Raw genomic sequence first — 20,203 nt, forward strand, 5'->3', positions numbered from 1 at the left:
TTTTAGTGTATAGAGCTAGATTGGGGGGTTTTTTTTGAAGGCTGCCTCCGCTTCTGCGTCTGGGGGCTACGGATCAATCGCAGAGGGTCAGGGCTGGTGCTAGCCCCGGGCGCACTAGAGCGGGGACCTCACGTGGCTTCATGCTGTCCCCCGGCCACGGGCTGCGACGAGATCTCTCACCTCGCACGTGACAACGCCGCGTAGGTGGGCGGGGCCAGGCCCGGGGCGGGGAGACCGCTGGGCCCCGCCCCTCGGCTGCACGCGCGCTCGGGTCGCCTCAGGCTCCGCCCCTTCCTTCAAGTAGCGGCGCATTCCGCCCCTCCCACACTGGGAGCCAGGCGCTGTTCTCGCCTTCTACTGCTCTGAGCGTGGCGTAGCGTCGAGGGTTCGCTCCCCGCATGCGCCGGCGGGGGAGGGGTGGGGTCACGAACTCTGACCCCCGGAGCCGCCGGCGCCGCCGCCAAATAAGCCCGCAGAAGCCGCCGCCGCCACCCGGGCCCAGGTGAGGTGCCTGCCCCCGCCCGTATCCGTCCCCCTTCCCCGCAGCCGCCATTTTGTGCGTGACGCGGGGGGCAAGCGGCTCGGGCTCGGCCCCGGCCCCGGCCCCGCTTTGTGTCCGGCTGGCCGGGGCCTGCCCGCGAGGGGCTGGGCCCGCGGGGCCGGGGCCCGGCTGCCTCAGGAGCTGGAGCCGGCTCCTCCCCGCAGCTCGGCCCGGCCAGAGCGCGGGGCGCACCTGCAGGGCAGGCCCCAGACTGCCCCGGGGGCAGGCGGTGCCCGAGCGCTCGGCCCGGAGGGGCGACCTGGCTCGTCCTGCGCTACGGGTGCAGTGGCAGCGTCGGGAGCCTCCCCTCTGCCTGGCTGGCGGCCAGGGGGAGTTGGGTCAGGTGCTTGGAAGAACTTTCTCCCCCCAGGTGGGTGAAGCACTAGAACAGGTGACCCAGAGAGGTGGTGCAGTCTCCATTCTTGAAGGTTTTTAAAACCTGGCTAGACACAGGCTTGGCTGGGATGATGCAGTTGGGGCTGGTCTTGCTTGGAGATGGGGGTTGGTTTAGGTGCCCTGGTGAGATTCCTCCTGTTGTAGGATTCTGTGACTTTTCTAGAGTCCAGGCCCCTCCAAAGGTTGACAGCTCTTGTTACAGACCAGCTACATTGGAGCTGAGGAGCACGACCTTCACTGAGCTGAGATCACATGCTCCAAGGCTGAGAAACACTTCTGCAAGTGAGGCTGAGCTTGAGTGGAGAAAGGTGGCTGCTGCACCAGAGATCCTTTTTTTTGCAGAAATAAACTTGCTGAAGTTGGTTTTGGCTTTACAGGGCCCTGGTAGCTAGGGTTCTTGATAAGCCAGTTAACTTGCTGCTGGTGTTGGATTGTTGTTGTTAGTTATGATGGTTCAAGAAATAAGCTAGAGGTAAGGATTTTTTGTGGGTGATGCCTTTTATTGGAGGGCAGGGTAGATGTGCACCTTGCAGACTAACCAAAGTAGATTTCATATGCATACGCATGTATATAGCACAAGTTTTCATGAGCTGAAGCTTACTTCATATATGTAGTACAAGTTTTCATGAGCTGAATGGAGAGAGAGAGAGAGAGTATGAGTGTGTACCTACTTTTGTTACTCTGTAACAGTGATTCTCAACCAGGGTGATGGGAGATCCTTTGAAGGATGCAAAGAAGTGTGAAAAGATAAGTTCAGGTTCAGGCCCAGTCCCCTGACTTAATGTCTGGCTCCTCTGGAAGGAGAAAAAACTCTAATAAATAAGTTCTGGGTTTTTTTTCTCTTTTTGTAAATAGGGTGGTACTCAATTCAGAAACGTTATGGAAGGGGAATTTGAATCTAAAAAGGTTAAGAGCCACTGCTCTGTAAGGTACAATTCTACCCTGCCTTTTACTTGGCTTCAGCTTAACGTGGCTAACTACATATTTTTGTTCATGGATGGCACTTTTATTAGGCCTCCTGTATGGTTAGGATAAACTTGGATAGGCTTTCAAATGCAGTACATTTAATTCAAAACCTTGTTCAAACTCAAGTCTGCAACTGGTAGTGGTTATATCATTAGAGGCAGGTGGGCACATGGTATTGTATGTACTGGCATTGCTCTTGTTGCTGTTTCTTAGAAGATGGAGAGTTGATTTTTTTTTTTTTTTTGTCTATGGGAAGGGTGTCAAACCTTATGTTAAGTTTAACATAAATTTAAGAGCTGCAATACGTAAATACTGCAGTGCAAAAAGAGACTGCTGCTATTCTTGTGTCCTGTGTTTAATTTTTGTAAGGTTTTTTGTCCTACAGTGACTAAATTAACATTCCCCTCTTCCCCGCCTCCCCCCTTTCTGCAACATCCTGTGCTTCTAAATGGCTTTTCAGAAGGCAGTATTTCCTGTCTGAAAGGAGTAGCTATTTTTTCCCTGTACTCTGTCATCTTAAAATGATATGTCACCATAATATCCAAATGCATCCATAATATTCAGGAGAACAAAAAACATGATAGACGGCAATCTAACCTTCCTCTCTTGGTGTGTGTCCTTACTAAATTTAATTGAATTATTTTAGAACATTTTTCTAGTTCTTTAAGGTCGTTCTGACTCCTCATCCAAATGCCATCTTTCAGCATCTGCAGCTCCATCCATCTGATGTCATTTGAAAATCTGCTGACTGTGCATGCAGTCCTATTGTTCAAGTCATTAGTGAAAATATTGAACAGTACTGGGCTCGGGATATACCCCTGGAGGCCTCCATTCAATACCTCCCCCCCATGAGTCATTGAGCCATTGATGATTACTTCTTGAGCAGACAGTCATATGTCCACTTTACAATATTTTTATCTAGACTGTATTTCTTCAGTTCGCTAAAGAGAGTGTCATAGGGAGACAACAGTGTTGAAAGTCTTACTCTAAAATAAATGCAAAACTCTGGAATTCTAGGTTCATCAATACCTTTTATTAGACCAACTAAGAAATTGGAAAAAAATTATCTTTGCAAGCTTTCAGGCACACATGACCTTCCTCAAACTTAGGGAACATTATAAATGGTAAAAACATATACACTATGATGTGTACTACTCTTTCTGTCCCCTCCCCCTCCAACTGTCCATAAAACCTGTTGCCTTTTATAGAAGGAAATAGATTCATAGATGTTAGGGTTGGAAGGGACCTCAATAGATCATTGAGTCTGACCCCCTGCATAAGCAGGAAAGAGTGCTGGGTCTAAATGACCCCAGCTAGATACTCATCTAACCTCCTCTTGAAGACCCCCAGGGTAGGGGAGAGCACCACCTCCCTTGGGAGCCCGTTCCAGACCTTGGCCACTCGAACTGTGAAGAAGTTCTTCCTAATGTCCAATCTAAATCTGCTCTCTGCTAGCTTGTGGCCATTGTTTCTTGTAACCCCCGGGGGCGCCTTGGTGAATAAATACTCACCAATACCCTTCTGTGCCCCCGTGATGAACTTATAGGCAGCCACAAGGTCACCTCTCAACCTTCTCTTGCGGAGGCTGAAAAGGTCCAGTTTCTCTAGTCTCTCCTCGTAGGGCTTGGTCTGCAGGCCCTTGACCATACGAGTTGCCCTTCTCTGGACCCTCTCCAGGTTATCCGCATCCTTCTTGAAGTGTGGCGCCCAGAATTGCACGCAGTACTCCAACTGCGGTCTGACCAGCGCCCGATAGAGGGGAAGTATCACCTCCTTGGACCTATTGGTCATGCATCTGCTGATGCACGATAAAGTGCCATTGGCTTTTCTGATGGCTTCGTCACACTGCCGGCTCATGTTCATCTTGGAGTCCACTAGGACTCCAAGATCCCTTTCCACCTCTGTGCGACCCAGCAGGTCATTCCCTAGGCTGTAGGTGTGCTGGACATTTTTCCTTCCTAGGTGCAGCACTTTGCATTTCTCCTTGTTGAACTGCATCTTGTTGTTTTCTGCCCACTTGTCCAACCTATCCAGGTCTGCCTGCAGCTGTTCCCTGCCCTCCGGCGTGTCCACTTCTCCCCATAGCTTTGTGTCATCTGCAAACTTGGACAGAGTACATTTCACTCCCTCGTCCAAGTCACTGATGAAGACATTAAAGAGTATCGGTCCAAGGATCGAGCCCTGCGGGATCCCACTGCCCACGCTCTTCCAGGTCGAGACCGACCCATCCACCACGACTCTCTGGGTGCGACCCTCTAGCCAATTCGCCACCCACTGGACTGTGTAGTCATCCACGTCACAGCCTCTTAACTTGTTCACCAGTATGGGGTGGGATACCGTATCGAAGGCCTTCCTGAAGTCTAAGTATACGACATCCACCCCTCCTCCTGTGTCCAGGCGTTTCGTAACCTGGTCATAGAAAGAGACTAGAACCTGGTCATAGAAAGAGACTAGAAATAAGGTTGGTTGAGTTGACAAATCCATGTTGGCTGTTCCTGATGGCCCTTGTTTTCCTCCAGGTGCCTAGAAACAAGTTCCTTAAAAGGTCCTTAAAAACATGCTCAAAAATCATTCCGGATATCAAAGTTAGATAACTAGTCTATAATCTCTTGTATCCTTATTCTTTTTTTTTTTTTTTTTAAGAAGGGCGATGTATCTGTTCCCACTTCTGCAGTTATCCAGGCATCTCATTCAGCCTCAGTGAGTTTTCAAAAAGAAAAGCCAGTGGCTGAAATTACTTCTGCCAGTTCCTTTAGTACTCTAGGATGTATCTTGTTTGGCCTTGTGGACTCTAAAACACTCAGCTTCTCGATTAATCTAACTTATTATTTCCCTACGACAGGCATTTATCCTCCTCCTTGCTGTTAACTGTGTTTGTCACCTGATAGCTGACCTTATTCATGAAGACTGAAGGAAAAAAGGTATTAAATACGTCAGCCTTCTCTGTTTCATTCATTATTAAATCGTCTCCTAATTTGTTTAGGGGCCTACACTTTTCCTTGGTTATCCTCTTCTAAAATATCTATTGAATGCTCTTTTTGTTGTTGACTTGCCAATTGCATCTTATGTCGTGGCCTTCCTGATTTTTCACCCTGCATACCGGTGCTTTTTATTTATCCCTAATTATATGGTCAAGTTTTTACTTTTTAAAAAATTCCTCTTTTAGTTTCAACTTCATTGAAAAGTTCAATATCCAGGCCAGTCTCTTGCTGCACTTTCTAGTCTATCTTTGCATCACAATAGCCTGTGTTTATCTTGTTTAATTATAGCTTCTTTAAGGCACAACCAACTCTCCTGGACTCCTTTTCTCCTTAGACTTGTCTCCTCCTGTAAGATGCTGCCCACCAGTTTCTTTAAGTTGTTTAGAGCCACTGTCTTTATTCTGCTCTTGTTTCCTTCCTTTAGGATCTTTAATGCTATTATTTCATGGTTTCTGGGTGTGTCTGCACAAGACGCTAACTGCACAGTAGCCGCAATAATTCTGCACGGTAGCACATCACAGCACAAAAAGTGCTAATATGCTAACACAACGTATTATTAGGCTGCTGCGCAACAGCATCACTAAAAGTGTTTTCCAGCACTACTGCACAGTAACTCCAGTTACTAGAGGTGCACTGATATATCGGTTGCATATCGGATTGGCACCAATAATGGGCCAATCCGATATGCCCCCCCTCGCTCCTTCCCACCCCACAGACATACCGACAGGACACTGCTCTTCAAGCTGCCCGGCTACATTCCTGTTAATTGGCTATTGGATTGGAATCAGCTGATATGGCTGGTTAATAATTGGCTATCGGTATCAGCCAAGAACATCTTTATCAGTGTGCTGCTGCTGCTGGTTACTGTGCATCTAATTTAGTACTTGATTATACAACTAAATAAATGCACAATAACACTGTGCAGTAGCATCTCGTGTAGACATGCCCACTGTCACCTTGAGTACCTGGGTTCATCTATGTTGCATATCTAGCAGATGTCACAGTAGTTAAAATCCTCTGTTATCACCAGTTGCTGTGATTTGTAAGCTTGGGATGGTTGTTTGGGGAGGGGGGGGGGGAATGCCTACCATCTCCTTTTAGTTTGGTCTACAGCAAACACTCAATGTGATATCACCCTCATTATTAGGGACCACTAGAATTTGTGCCAGAAGTGCACTGCACAGCACCTCCTTTAATCTTGCAATTTCCCCTGCATGTCATCCCCCCTCTGCAGCTGATTGGTGGAGGGCCCCCCTTGGCCTCAATGTTTGCTCCTGATGGCAGGGAGGTGAAAACTGAAGTTTTAAATATGCCACGGTTTTTGCCTCCTGTCTAGTCAGCAGCAAGTGGTGGGGCCACCAGGGCCCCTTTGCCAATGGCATACTTAAAACTAGGGTTTTTACCTTCCTGCTGCTTGGAGGGCAAGGTGGGATGGACTGCAAGATTAAAGGAGCTGCCACGCAGCATGCACCAGTGGTCCCTGCTTATTAGTCTTCAATTTCACCTTGACCCAGAAACTTTCAGCACATCTTCCTCCAGTTATGTATCACACCTCTGAACAATTGTGTGTTTTTCTTGTATTAAAAGCAACACCAGCTCCTCTTTTTTTTTTTTTCCCCCTTGTCTCTACTTCTGAACCATTAACATCGATCCATGACTGTATGCCAGTCATGCGAGCAATTTTACCAAGTGTTAATTATTCCAGTTGTCTCACAGTTGTGTGATCATACTGAGATGGTCCAATTTGCCTGCTTATTTCCAAAGCTTTTCATATTGGCATATAAACGTTAGATAGATGACTAGCCAGATGCCCTGCTAATTTCTTGCTGATAACCTTGTTAAGACTCCCCATAGTACCTTCTTTTATTTGGCCTTTATCCAAGTTACTTACTCTTTACCTGTGGGCTTTTGTCCTTACCTGCTTTTAAAGCTAGTTTAAAGACTCCTCCCTAGGTTAGCAAGGCTATGTACAAAAATGCTTTTTCCTCCACTTTAAGTGGATCCCACCTCTGTCCAGTAGTCCTTGGAACAGAAGGAGTCAAAGATATGCTGGTGGTACCATCTGTGCAGCCATGTGTTGATATCCAAGATGCATCTGCTTCTGCTTGGGCCTTTAGCCTTGACCATATGATAAAAGGAATGGTGATGGCCTTCTCATGAAGGATAGAGAACGAAAGCTAGTAAACAGGATAATAAAAACAGTCTGTATGCTTACTATAGAGTATTTGTGTTAGGAACATCAAAAACTTGTTTCTTTCTGAAACTGTATAGTGAGTGGCATGAGTCTTCCTTGGTTTGAATCAAAAGTCACCCTTTAATATGTTCTCAAAAATGAAGTCCCTTTCAGGCTTCAGCCAGCACTTCAGAAATAAGGCTGGGTCTCGGTTGGATTTCTAGCCAATTTGGGTCTTGTTGAAGTTATTTTTCTTTGTAGTGCAAGAGCACTAGCGCTTTATCTAAATGTAGAAGGCACACTTTAAACCAGTTTTCTGGGTAGACTACCGTTTTTAATACCTGTTTTTAAAACTGAATCCAGCAACATATCCTGTAAATAAAATAGCACAAGATGAACTGCTGTAAACTAGGATTAAATCGATGCAACTTTCTGTGGCCACTGGCACACATTCATTTAAAGGCATGATGAGATTGGATCCCAAAAATTGCATCTCCGATGCCATGCATATATGGAAGGAGGTGCCACTTTGGGATCAGCAATCAGAGCCCACTGGAGCCATTGCTACTTGCCAGTGCAGGGGGAGCCTGGGACCATGATCCCAGGTTTCTCGTGTACCAGCAGGTTGAAAGTTAGGTCCCTGCAACTCCAGAAGTGGGGCCAGCACATCACCTGGCCTCAACAGCCAGATCTGTGACTGCGTGGATCAGGGCTGGCAGTCAGTTGATTGTCAATCCTGGTGGGGTTCAAGTGTTTACTCCTGTCAAGGACTTGAAACCCTGCACCTGGCTGAGCTGTTGCGTGTGGGAGATCAAAAGATCGTGGCAGGGGAAGCTGAAGGGCTTTCCTTGCTGGGAATATTATACCCTGCACCCAAAGCTTATAAAGTCCCCTGTGAGAGAAACCATTCAGCTTCTACCACCATGAGCCTCTGATTCCCTACACTTTGCACTCTGGCCAGAGGTTTTTAGATATCCCCAGCACATACATCCTGGGATCCAGGAGACTCTCTCTAACCCCAAGGTCCTAATGCACTGGGAAATTTAAGAACTGCATGTGCAGCTGGGCTACATATACCATTTTTAGATTTTGAAGCACATGGGGATGCCAGGATCAGGGAGTCTCGGATGAGCATCAGGATCTGTCATGGGTAAGTCCTAAAATGCTGTATGTTCAGTTTAAGGCATGATGCATATGAGCCACAAAGATGTTACATGTTGTGGAATAACTTTGACTCATTTGCTGTATTATCACACCTTTAAGTGTTGCCTCCAAGGGCCCTAATGATTTTTATTGTTATGTGGGAACCTGTTCCAAGCTGTTCAGATCCTTCCTGAAGTGTGGGGCCCAAAACTGGATGCAGAACTCCAGGTGAGGCCTCACCGGTGCTGAATATAGTGGAAAAATCGCTGCCCCTGATTTATGAGTGATATTCCCGTTAATGCAGTGCAGTGTGTTTTGGGACTTTTGTTACCAAAAAAAAAAAAAAAGCACATTGTTGGCTCATATTCAGCTTATGTAGCCCCCAGGTCTTACTCTGCAATCCTGAACCTTTGCCAGTTATTCCCCTGTCTGTATTTGTGCATGCAATTATTCTATCCCAAATACAAGACTTTGCATTTGTTCTTTGTTGAAAATCATTTGATTGATTTGCAGACCATTTCTACAGTCTATCTGGATCATTGTGGATCCTAGCCATACCCTCTGGAGTATCTGTAACTTCACCAAATTTGGTATTGTCTGCAGATTTGCTAAGCATGCACTTAGTCCCATTCTCCAAATTGGGGCTTGGCAATTATTTGGGCCAGAGGACTACTTAGGGAGTTTTGGTGAGCTGTCACAGGCTAGGTAGGCACCTTCTGTCCCCCAGCCCACAACAGCTCACTAAGACTCCCTAAGTGGCCCTCCAGCCCAAATAATCACCCACCCCTGATCTAAGGGCAGAAAGGTGAGTGGACAAAGGTTAGGGAAACAACCTTTGTTTCCTCCCTTCCCCCACCCTAAGTTCCCAGCACATGGCTGGGCTGGGCCGGTGCTGCACTGGGTTCCTGTTTCAGGCCACATGGGTGGAGCTGGCAAGAGCCCTGCCCCACCTGGTCGTGTGCTGGGGACTTGGGGTTGGGCAGGAGCTGCTACAGCTGTGCCCATGTGGCGGAAACCAAAGCAGTGTGTGGGAACACTGCGGCATTGCATTAGCGGCACCCGTGCCTCTACCAGGCCCTGGCCCAGCAAGCCCAGATGAGCCAGGAGCTGTGGGTTTCTCCCCCCCTGCACTCCTCCCTTCTGCAGTGGGGAGATCCTTACCTGAGCTTCGACTCGCCATGGGTTTGCTGTCTGGTCTGCAAATGGCAGCAGGATTGGAGCTGCATGCAGACAGCCTTACTAGGTAGAAGCCTGGCCAGGAGCTTGGCACCCTTTGCCTTAGAGCATACATCGGGGACTTGTTTTTGTTTTGTTTTCGCTGTGCTTTTATTCCTCTTTTAACTGCAGATCTTTCCTTTTGTTACAGTTCAGTCTTAAACAATCCTTGTATTTTAAATACTACTTGAAGGCTGCTTAAATTGTTCTTTAACTTTTTAGAATTTCATTTCAGATTTCACATTTTCCAAAGTTTAAAAAGAACCCAGACAAGCAGCTTGATTTTTTTTCTTTTTTTTAATTGGTTTAGACAAATAGCTAACCCATGGGTAGCCAACAGTTTTTGGCCAGAGTGCCGAAAAAAAACACGTCTACCTTGGAGAGTGCCGGCATGCTAGAAAAACAAACGGGGTGGGGGGGAGGGTTGCATGGCAGGATGCACTGCATATTAGTATATTTAATAATTATAAATGTTGCCTTTGTGTTTTGTATTCCTTTTTTGTTGTTGAGCATGTTGCAATGAGAGAGAGAGAAAAAGAGCAGAGAGAGAACCAGACAGACACACATGCACACAGAGAACCATGTGCACAAACACAGAGAACCAAAACACACCCAGAACAGACACATGCATGCACACATCCAGAACCAGACACGTGTGTGCACACACGCGCAGAACCAGACAGAGGCAGACAAACACACAGAACCAGATGTGCAAGTGCACGGAGCCAGGCTCCTGGGCCACTGGACAAAGTCCGACCCAACAATGCCCTGGTCCCGCCAGACCCCCTGTGCTTCCCCGGGGAGCCAGGGCCCAGGTTGCAGCACAGCTGGCCAAGGCCCCAGCCCAGAGCCTGGCCATTAGCCCACCCACTCACCCACCTTGCACAGCTAAGCCTGGAAATGTGTGGTGCTCCTGGGAAGGGACAGCACCAACCTCATTGTGGTGGGGGGCTGGGCTCAAAGTGGGTGGGAGTCAGGCGGACTCAGCTGTAAGTCCTGCTGCAAGTAGCCTGGGCTCTGTAGTTGGCAACAGCTACCAGAGCCTGGGCTGGCTGCAAACAGCTGCTCCGGGCTCTCCATACTGGTGGGTGCATGTGTACCTCGGAACGGATGGTGGTGATAGGGCCTAAGGCAGCACAGCCCTCCCGCTGTCCGCCCGAGGTGCCCATGCAGTCACCGCCAGCATGGAGCTGATGCCAGGGCTGTGGAGCCCAGTGCAGCTGTTTGCAGCTGCCCAGAGCCCAGGCTGGCTACAAACAGCTGTGCCAGGCTCCAAAACCCAGTCATTAGCTCTGTGCCGGCAGTGGGGGAGAGGCCAAGGTTGTGCTGCCTCAGGCCCCTCCCCCACCATCTGCTCTGAGAAATGTGTGCACCCACCGGTGTGGACCTAATGCCGGAGCCAGGAGCAGATGTTTGCAGCCTCCTGGCTGCAACTGGCCCAGGGTCTGGGTAGCTGTTGCCAACTATGGAACCTGGTCTGCTTGCAGCTGCCTGCTGGGAGCAGCTCGGGCTTCATGGCGGGCAGCAGCTGCCTAGATCCCAGGCTGGTGATAGTGTGCTGAGCAAAATGGCCTCGCGTGCTGTGCTTGGCACACGTGCTGGGGGTTGTTAACCTGTTAAATATTAAAAGCTCTGTTTCTTCATTTTTGTTTCTGTCACTGACATTTTAATAAATTATTTAAAAATATCTGACCATTTTAATAGTATCTGACCAGTTATTGACAATATATTTTGTTTGAATTCTATCAAATGTCCGTTCCAAATGGAAACGCAGAACAAAAACATGAACGCTGCTCCAGAGAGTTTGCAGAGACAAGAGACAGCGAATGGTTACAAGCAGTTGGAGAAGGCAAGTAGTGAGGATAGCATTGGTCAGTGTGGTGGCCAGTAATCTAAACTAGCGGTGCTCAACCTTCCTGCCCCATGTGCCAGATGAGTAGTGTGGAGCCAGTCCACAAGTTGGATCCAATGTGAGATTGATGCTCAGAGGACTGTTTGCAGGAGCGGTCCAGGGCAGAAGGCCATGTCATCTGGTCTTCAGGGCTCCTCACAGGTCAGGAAATTTGGTGGTGACTGGAAGCTGCAGCGGTTAACACTGCCACCCCTCCTCTTCCACCAAATTTCCAGACCTGTACGAAATCCCACAGGTCAGATAACCTGGCTCCATGGACTGGATATAGCCTGCAAACAGGAGGCTGAGCAACACTAGCCTAAGTGTTTGTCAACTCTTCTATAGGTTTCAGAGTGAAGGAGAGCTTGAAGTGAAATTTGAAGGAGGGTAACACCTTAGGTTTGGAGATATTTATGCTGAACTTGTTTGACCTTGTTTGACAATTCAGATGGAAGGTGGCATCGGTAGCTATTTGGAGGTTGGCAGTCAGTTTGCTGGTAGTGAATGAGATGGGACTGATGAAGAAAGGCCTTAAATATTAAAGCAAGTAGCATGAGCTTGATGCTCCAGTGAAAGAGGAAGGCAATAGAATGAAAAAGTGTTGATGGGGCCAAAAGTACTGGAGTTAAGAAAGGGATCTCTGTAGCAGTATTTGGAATAGCTATGACCAGGACAGGATTGCATCAGAGAATAGCATTTTCTATGGTAACAACATTTTAAGAGGTGGTTGTTCTACTGTGTGATTTATATTCAGTCTAAGATATTTTAAATAGAATTCAGAAAACTAAGCATAGCTTGTAAAATGCTCTATTCTAATTAATTTAATTAAAATGCTATATTTGCACTCCTCAGATACAGCTTATGTTTTCAGATCTTACCTGTTCCTTTGTGACAGATATAGTTAAAAAGGAGATTTGGAAGCCATTAACTAGTATTGGCCAGGTAATATTTTGACCTGTGCCAGGGGTTGGCAACCTGTGACCTGTAGACTGGATCTATCCCATGGAGCCATTTGATCGGTCTTGTGGATGTAGGGCTTCAGCAGTAGAGGCCTTTAGCAGTTTTCCCACACCGCTGTAGAATGGAGCTCCTTTCTCTGACCTGAACTGTGTCCCTGGCCCACAGCCTGCAAAGGTTACTGTCTGCTATGCTCTTAAGTTTAGAAAACTTAGGAGGAGTGGGGGGGGGGGAGCTGTCATTGTCACAAAAAACCATCAACTATTTTAAAATAATCCAATGTTTTTATTACCAATCTAGAAAATACATATGTAACGTATGATGCACAGGGCAGAAGCACCTAATGTATTTGCAGGTTTGTGTGGAAATAAGTACTAGTAATACTTTTAAAACAAAGACCACTTCAGTTTGGGCTGAAACTCCTTAAGAAATAAAATTTGGATTGTGATCTATGCACATGGCAGGGTAGCAAAGCTTTATGGTTAAAAAAATTTCTAATTATGTCTAAGGAAACCAGTGCATATATTATCACAGGGATCTGGCTGACTCTTGCTCTTGTTTGCTTCAATTGTTCATGTGAAGATGGAAAAACTATGAGTTCAGCAACTGGAGGGCTTCCAAGATCAGTCTTCTGTTGGGTTATCTTGATTCAGTAATTGCCTGATGCCCAGAGTAGTATATTATTTTCTCTTTTAATACCATACCATATGTAGCCTAGTAGTACATGTGAGGAAAGTAATGTTCTTTAGAGTGGCCCTTTCTCTCTCATGTGAGCTATTATATTAAGTGCTTTCAGAAGACATCTCAGGTAAAAGCTTTTATTTTAGTTGAGGATGTCATTATGTTGAAAATATTATTGAAGTAAAATAATTTGGTTCAGTTTAATTCAGGGATAAGAAGTTAAAGAGGCACAATCATAATGCTTTTGTTTAAAGTTTTTAAACTTTTGTTAAGTTGTTTTTGTTTTGTTTTTTAAGCAGTGCAACTGAAAGTGTCTCTTTTTTGTTTATTTAACTGCAGGGGTCTTCAGAGAGTGATTATGCATCCCTGATGTGAAGTTATAACGTATGTACCATAGGTAAGCAAAAAATGAACATAAAGCTTGCTATATAAATCCCAGCTACATCCCCCTCCACATACATGTGCACGTATATGTTGGACTTTTCTAAATGGGGAGGTAAGGTGAATCAACTAAAGGTGTAAAATTAATGTGCTTGAATTAAAGCACATTCAGGCAAGTAAATTGGTAAAGCTTAATGTTTCTGAAACATAAATGTGCCATTGTAATGTTCATGTGGATGGTCTTGTTCCAGATAAGAGTAACTTTCTTCAGTTCTTAATCCCTTTTCCAAGTCACATAAACTAAACTGAAAACCCCCGCTTACTCTGAAAAATAGTGTATACAAGGAGAATTGCACCAGTATAATTAAACTGTTTAAATTTGTTGTATGCTATGTTGGAAAATGTTTTCTGTTTAGGCAAGGCCTACAGTACTGATCTTGTAAAGGTCCTTGTAAAAGTATCTTTTGTATAATTCTTTATGTACTAGAAGCAGTCTGTTTAGTGAGTAATTCCATTATAAGAACATAAAATTTTGCTCAAACAAAAGCATAGTTTGATTTGATCTATGTTGATAGCAAGTTAAGAAGGAAAATAGCTTTCAAGAATTTTTATTTTGGAATATAACTGAGTTCAGCATCTATCTACTTCAAAGTCTTTAGGAATCCACAAGTCCATTGAAGTCAATAAGAACTTTACAGGTAGTAGGATTTTTTTGTAAATCAAACTAGTAATCTATAGTTCAATTTAAACTATTGACACATTCTTTTTAAGAACATTTTCAGGCCTAGCTCTGATTTTTGAGTTGCATTTGGCAATCTGTACATGGGTATTATACATTTTAAAATTATTTTAATCTTTAATCTGGGGATGATTTTTTAGCTTAAAATTCACTAATTGGTGAATTCACAAAACGGCCCCTGTTTCTGTAAGACGGGCAACACCTCTTGATATTCTCATTGCTTATGTACAAATTGCTAAGATGACCATGTCAGAAAGAAGGTGAAACTAGATTGGTCCTGTTTTAAAAACAAAATGAACAAAACTTCTTCCCCATAGCATTCGTTGTAATTGCATTTCTTAGACAAGAATTTTAATTTCTAATGCAAAAGCCTTATTTTTTTTCTGAATGGTAAGAGAATTGATAGGGTTGAAGCATTGGCTACAAGGGAGGACTATAGTTGAGAGCTTATCTCTACACAAAGAAGTTTTACTGGTTTAAATAAAATCAGAACAAGATTATGCCCTTGGTTTGACTGGTGTAACTTTGTGGATCAAGCCTAAGTCAAGTCAGGTTTACAGATTATTTTGTTTGATTAAGCCACATCCCTCTCTTGGACTTACATTAGCTTAAAACTGTCTTGGCTCAGTTTTGGGGTAAAGGTTTTTTTCCGTAAAAGTTCAAAGGTATAATGTTGGAACAGATCAGATGCATCGGGGAACTTTGTATGTAGAACATAAGTTTATCCTCAGATAGCGTCCACACAGAGTGGACTATTTAAATCTTTGGTATCTGTTCACTCAGACATCTAACGGGCAGTTGAGAGAAAAGCTCTTTGCTAGGTTGTGTTCCCCGCCCCCCCCCCCCCCCCCAGTTGAGGCCAAGAAAGCTTTCAGCTTCTTGGATTCACTCAGGAAAGCACAAAGTCACAGACTGCTTCCTATTTTTAAGTTCCAGGGGCTTTTGAATATATAAAAAAACCTCATTAGAGAAAAGGAAAATCATTCAGACCTTTGTTCTAAATCAGCAGGTAGTTTAAAGAGGGGTCACAAACGCAATTCTCTTTGGCAGTTCATCTTTTACTTTTATTTAGAGGTTACATCAACAGCAAAAGGTGTTTGTTTCAAGTTATAAGATAAATGGCTAGGAGGGAGGAGTGGAGAAGTGTGTCTGCATTTGATAAAACATGAACAACCAGAAGGAAAGACTGGCTTTCCAGGCTTCTGAGAGAGTATATTGCAGCCACAGTGAAAACAAAGTTTTAAAGCTTTACCAAAAGGACACCTCCTGAGTGTTTAGGTGTGAGACTAAAATAAAATAACAATGTACTTTATTTTCCAGTGATGGCTTTGAGAAGCTTTTCCATGCTTTTTCCTTTTTTTTTTTTTTTTTTAAATCTCAATAAGCTTTTTCAATAAAAGCCATGTATAAACAGGCAGCAAGTTGTCATATTCTAGTACAAGGGTGAGCAAAATATAGCCTGTGGGTCAGATCCAGCCCGCGAGGCCATTCTATCCGGACCACGGGGCTCCTAAAAAAATTTTGAAAATTAAAATTTATCTGTCCTTGGTTCCTGTCAAAAATGACAGGAACCAGGGGCAGAAGGACCCAAGGGAATCCTCGGCAGGCTCCTGCAACAACAGGCGCCCCCCCCCCCCCCCCCCGTCACCATTGCCGCCTGTACTGCAGGGCTGGGGGGGCACAGGGCCCACACTGGGGTCCTGGGGCCAGCAGGGCCCAGAGCAGGGCAGCAGGGGTACAGAGTCCTGGCCTCAGCCAGCAGGGACTCCATGGAGCCAGGCCAGCTCCCTCCTCTCCCTGCTGGTGCAGCCCAACCCAGCTCCACAGACCCCTGTCAGCCTGTGCCCTCCTCTGGGCCCCACTGGTGCTGGACCTGGGACATTGGTCCCAAGACAGTGACCAGGGGGCGGGGCACCTGTCAAGGGGCGGGGCTACCCATGCAGCCCTTGACAACTTGCCAAAACTGGGTAAGCAGTCCTCCACCTGAAATAATTGCCCGCCCCTGTTCTAGTATATGCAACCCCACCCCCCTGCCAGGTATTGAAATGTAAGATTTGTCTCAGACGCTTGTTATAATTCTCTATAAAGTAGTTTCCATCACTTTGGAGTATCATAATATTTGTTGACTGGTATGAATTGCCCCAGTGCAAGGGCTGATACATTTTCATTATTTTTCCCGAATGTTATACAGTCCTGAGAATAATGCTGCCATGATACTGAATTCCTGCCCTAAGAAATTCGCAATCAGAAGTCTTGCTTGCAGTAGTGTGTTATCGCCTGAAATTTCCTGTTAATAGTAACAGCAATCCAGCTCTAATAGCAGATGCCTTAATACAGACATAACTGCAGTAACTTCTATCATTTTAACCAGAAGTATTAAGCTGAGCTACAATGTCAGCTTGCCAACAGCTCTTACAGGCTCTTTAAAATGTTCTTTCTTTTTAATACTTGTTGCTTTTGTAAGTATTTGCCTTTGCCTAGACTTGATATACCATAAGAATGTTCCCTACATGCCTGAGTTGAGAGCATGTGCTGCTGGGGCTGCACTTGAACCAGACAGTGCCGGGCTGAAACATGCATGCTGCTATGTGACCACTGCCTCCTGGATCATAACCTGCCTTAGTTCTGTGGGTGAGCTAAGAAGTTCAGGTGTGGCACCATGAAAATGTGACTATGCTTCTTTTGGTGCAGGAGGTAATCCAGGCAGAGCTGTGTGGCATGTTTCAGCACAGTGCTGCCTGACTCGGTGAGAGGTTACTGACAAACTCTGCTTGTATCTTTCACCAAAGATCACAGCATGGGGGAGCAAAATACTACAGTTAACTCGTGATAGTGCACTCAGATTTCTCTAGAGTAAAACATGCTTATATTAAGTCATGGTCATCCTAAAGTCCATGCCTACTGACCTTCTATACCAAGGTTTGACAATCTGTAGTCCACAGGCCAGGTCTAACCCACCAAGCAATGTTATCTCACCTACTGAGCTGGGACATCAGCAGTGAGTTGAGTTCGTGGCAGCATGCAGCAGAGGAAGGGTGAACTTTGGAAGCAGCAGCAGTTAGGTCAGAAGCAGTAGTTCACTTTCTGACCGAGCTCCCTTAATTCAGCTTGCCTCTGCTAAAAGGTTGCAGAACTGATCTGTTTTGTGAATCCTTGAGCTCAACTTTTTAGTGATTGTCTAACCCAACACTGGCAATTCTGAATTTCTATGTATGAAATCTACCTTGACACTGCTCATCTCCTAGCCTGCCTTTCTCTGCAATATAGTTGGAACATGCCCATGTGCACAGGGCTCAAGAACAGGAATTCTTCCAGCAATAGTTTTGCAATTCTCTATTCCTGCTTATAAGGGACAGGTCTGGAAGGAGAGACAGGTAGTCTGCTGATTTGATTATGAAAAATAATGTGGATGGCTTTTGTGTTGGCTAAAAATATAGACATGAAAGGGTGAGATGAATTGGTGGATTATGATCTCCGATTGATTATGACTAAGGACCTACCTAAATCATGGCAGGACAAAGGGATTTTTGTGGGCTGCTTGTGGCATGCTGAGCCAGTTTTGCCTTATGTTTGCAGCAAAGCCCCCTTTGCTGCTGATTGGCTGAGGAGCCCTGTGGCCTCGCTGCTTGCTGCTGATTGTCTGAGGCAAAAACTGTGGCATAATTAAATAGCAGTCTGTGGAAATATCGCATACATTACTGCATTATTGTAAATCTAAGTGTTATATTTAAATCTAAATTGTAATATATTACGAGTATAGATTTATACACAATATGAATTGTATCTAATATCATAATTAATTATTGGTGTTCTACAAAAAGTTTAGTAATACTAAATAGTGCTAACCTTGATGGAAACAACTCATGTTAGTTGTTAAATGCTAGCATGCAGCATCTATCGGCAGTTGCTACTAATATCCTCCGTCACTGCAACATGAACACTTGTCCGTACAGTGAAATTGCATGTTCTGCGTCCACTGAATTGATTGGAATGGTAAGGCAGCATTTTGCCAAGTTGTAGAGATATGGAAATCAATCAGAAACAGACTCCCAAAATGCAGTCAGTCAAAGGCATCTGGCACCCTTTGACAAAGTTCATGTAAGCAGCATGTTACTTGTCATGTTCTTTCTGTCATTCAGGGATTGATTTCAGTAGCTGAGGGTCAAAACTCAGAAAAGGCACCTGATTGAGGTAAGAAATACAAACAGCATTAAAAAAGGAGGCAGCCAACTGTTTAAACTGCAGTGGTAGTGACTTGATTGTACTTGTAGTACTGATTCAACTTTTGCAGCTATTGCCTGTAACAGTTCTTGTCTCTGCTGGTTTTCATGTTGACAGTTTGAAAGCTGTTGTGATGCTATGTTTTCAGTCCAGTTTATCAAATCTATGAGCTTATTGTGTGCTTGGTGGATCACAGCCTGCCAGCCTTCAAACCGCATTAGAAGCTCCATGAACTGGATTGCACTTTTAGCCACAAAACTTGATCTTCAATGTCATCCTGTCTTAAAAGATCACATAGCTTAAGCATGCACTGTGTACCAGGTGTGATTTCAAGCATTTACACAGATTGCTGGTAGTACTTCATATTTTTTGTGTGGTAACAGACTATGTTAAATCACAGATTCCACCTTGTAAGCACTAGCTCTGGTTGAAGTGACACAGTCACATGTAGATTCCCACTTGGATTGGTGATGTACTCCCTGCATCGAAGTTTACAGCCTGGACAAAGTTTGAATGCCTTTTTAGAAGAGGCAACCAGGCTATGCACATCATGAAGACTTGTGCGCGAGATGTCACTTACTAGAAAAAAGGATGCATGCATTGCAGGTGACTTGAATTGCACTAGGCATCATTCTCTGGAGCACATCAGAAAATTTTGCATGTATATGTTGTGTTATCAGACAGAAATGCTGAGATCTTGTTAAATTCTAACCTGTAGTTGGCAACAGCCTTCTCTATAGCTTGTGCCACGGTGGAAAAATTGACAGACATGAGGTGAACCAGCTCAGTTTGAAAAACGGCAGGTTGTGGTCTGTCCAGCACTTTTGGGCATCTGTTGCTTTGTCTGCTAGAATTGAGATTGATTCATATTCTGCCAATGCAGATTTTGTAGACTGAACATGTGAAGCAGTTACTTCTGGTAGATAACCCGAACACAACTTATTTGCATGTGGGAAAATGCCAGCATTTGGCACATGTTTGTTCAAGTAGTCCCTTAATTTAGTCTTATCAATTTTCTCCAGAATAATGTTGCTAGCCTTTAATTCTTTCACTAGCACAAGTGTAGCCTCTCTTATCAAACTGCTTTCAGAGGTTCTTTTAAAGATTGAGAACATACTCACTTTTTTCTTGTTCTGACTTTCAGCCTCTACAGCAACCTTTCACTTTTATATCCGATTCAAACTTGAAATGCCAAGCAGTGCTGTTTTTCCTCAAAACATCCAGAGTCACGTTGCACAGTGAACAAAACAATTTACTACCATCTGCATACAAGGTTCCTACAGGGGAACTGCCTTACATGATCCCGAATTAAAATGTATTTAGTTTTCTTGGATTTCTTTTCACTCATCTTCATACTACAGCATTGCTGCAGCATTGCATCTGCTTTCTTAGAAGACGGCGCCAAAAGGTTTTCCCTTTCCTGACTGGTACTTCTACTGAGTCTATGTTACTGATTCAGCCTCTCAGTAGCTCTTCCTCAAACCACATGCTGTATGGCTGCAGGGATTGCCACACTTTCTTTGTATTCTGGTAAACTTTTTCTTTTCAGGCTATTTCTCACAAAATCACAAGAAACATTTTTCACAGTGATCATGTGAAAAATTACTTTTTGTGGTTTCTGTGAAAATTGTGAAACTGTGATGTAAGTAGGCCCTTAGTTATAACCATAAATATTGCAAAGGTACCCCAAAAGGAACTGCATTGCAGCCATACAGTAATTTGACCAGCAGTATGATTGGTTAAAGTAGCAGCTGACAGGAACTGGAGCTAGTGCATTTCCATTATGTTGTTAGTTCATATATCAGCAAGCTTCAAAATGGCAGGAGGTTTCTAATGGAGTCATACATGGGTCTGTCCTGGATCCAGTTTTGTTCAATGTGTTTGTAATTATTTGGATGCTGGCATAGAAAGCTTCCTG

At 44.7% G+C, this 20,203-nt stretch overlaps 1 protein-coding gene across 9 annotated transcripts in view; it reads left to right on the plus strand.

The window, feature by feature from the left end:
- Nucleotides 1-303: 303 nt before the first annotated feature.
- NR2C1 (nuclear receptor subfamily 2 group C member 1) overlaps nt 304-20,203 on the plus strand; it is a 93,853-nt gene continuing 73,953 nt past the window's right edge. For 4 of the 9 annotated variants that reach the window (XR_009461693.1, XM_019489319.2, XM_019489324.2 and 1 more), the window contains exons 1-2: nt 308-502; nt 13,284-13,341. The gene's annotated coding sequence lies outside the window, so the exon portion shown is untranslated. Of the gene's footprint in view, nt 503-660; nt 912-13,283; nt 13,342-20,203 lie in introns of those variants that run through there. The other 5 variants (XM_014607354.3, XM_014607377.3, XM_019489326.2 and 2 more) reach the window with 4 other exon arrangements.

Source organism: Alligator mississippiensis, chromosome 4 (genome assembly GCF_030867095.1).
Source record: "Alligator mississippiensis isolate rAllMis1 chromosome 4, rAllMis1, whole genome shotgun sequence".
NCBI classification, from domain to species: Eukaryota; Metazoa; Chordata; order Crocodylia; family Alligatoridae; genus Alligator; species Alligator mississippiensis.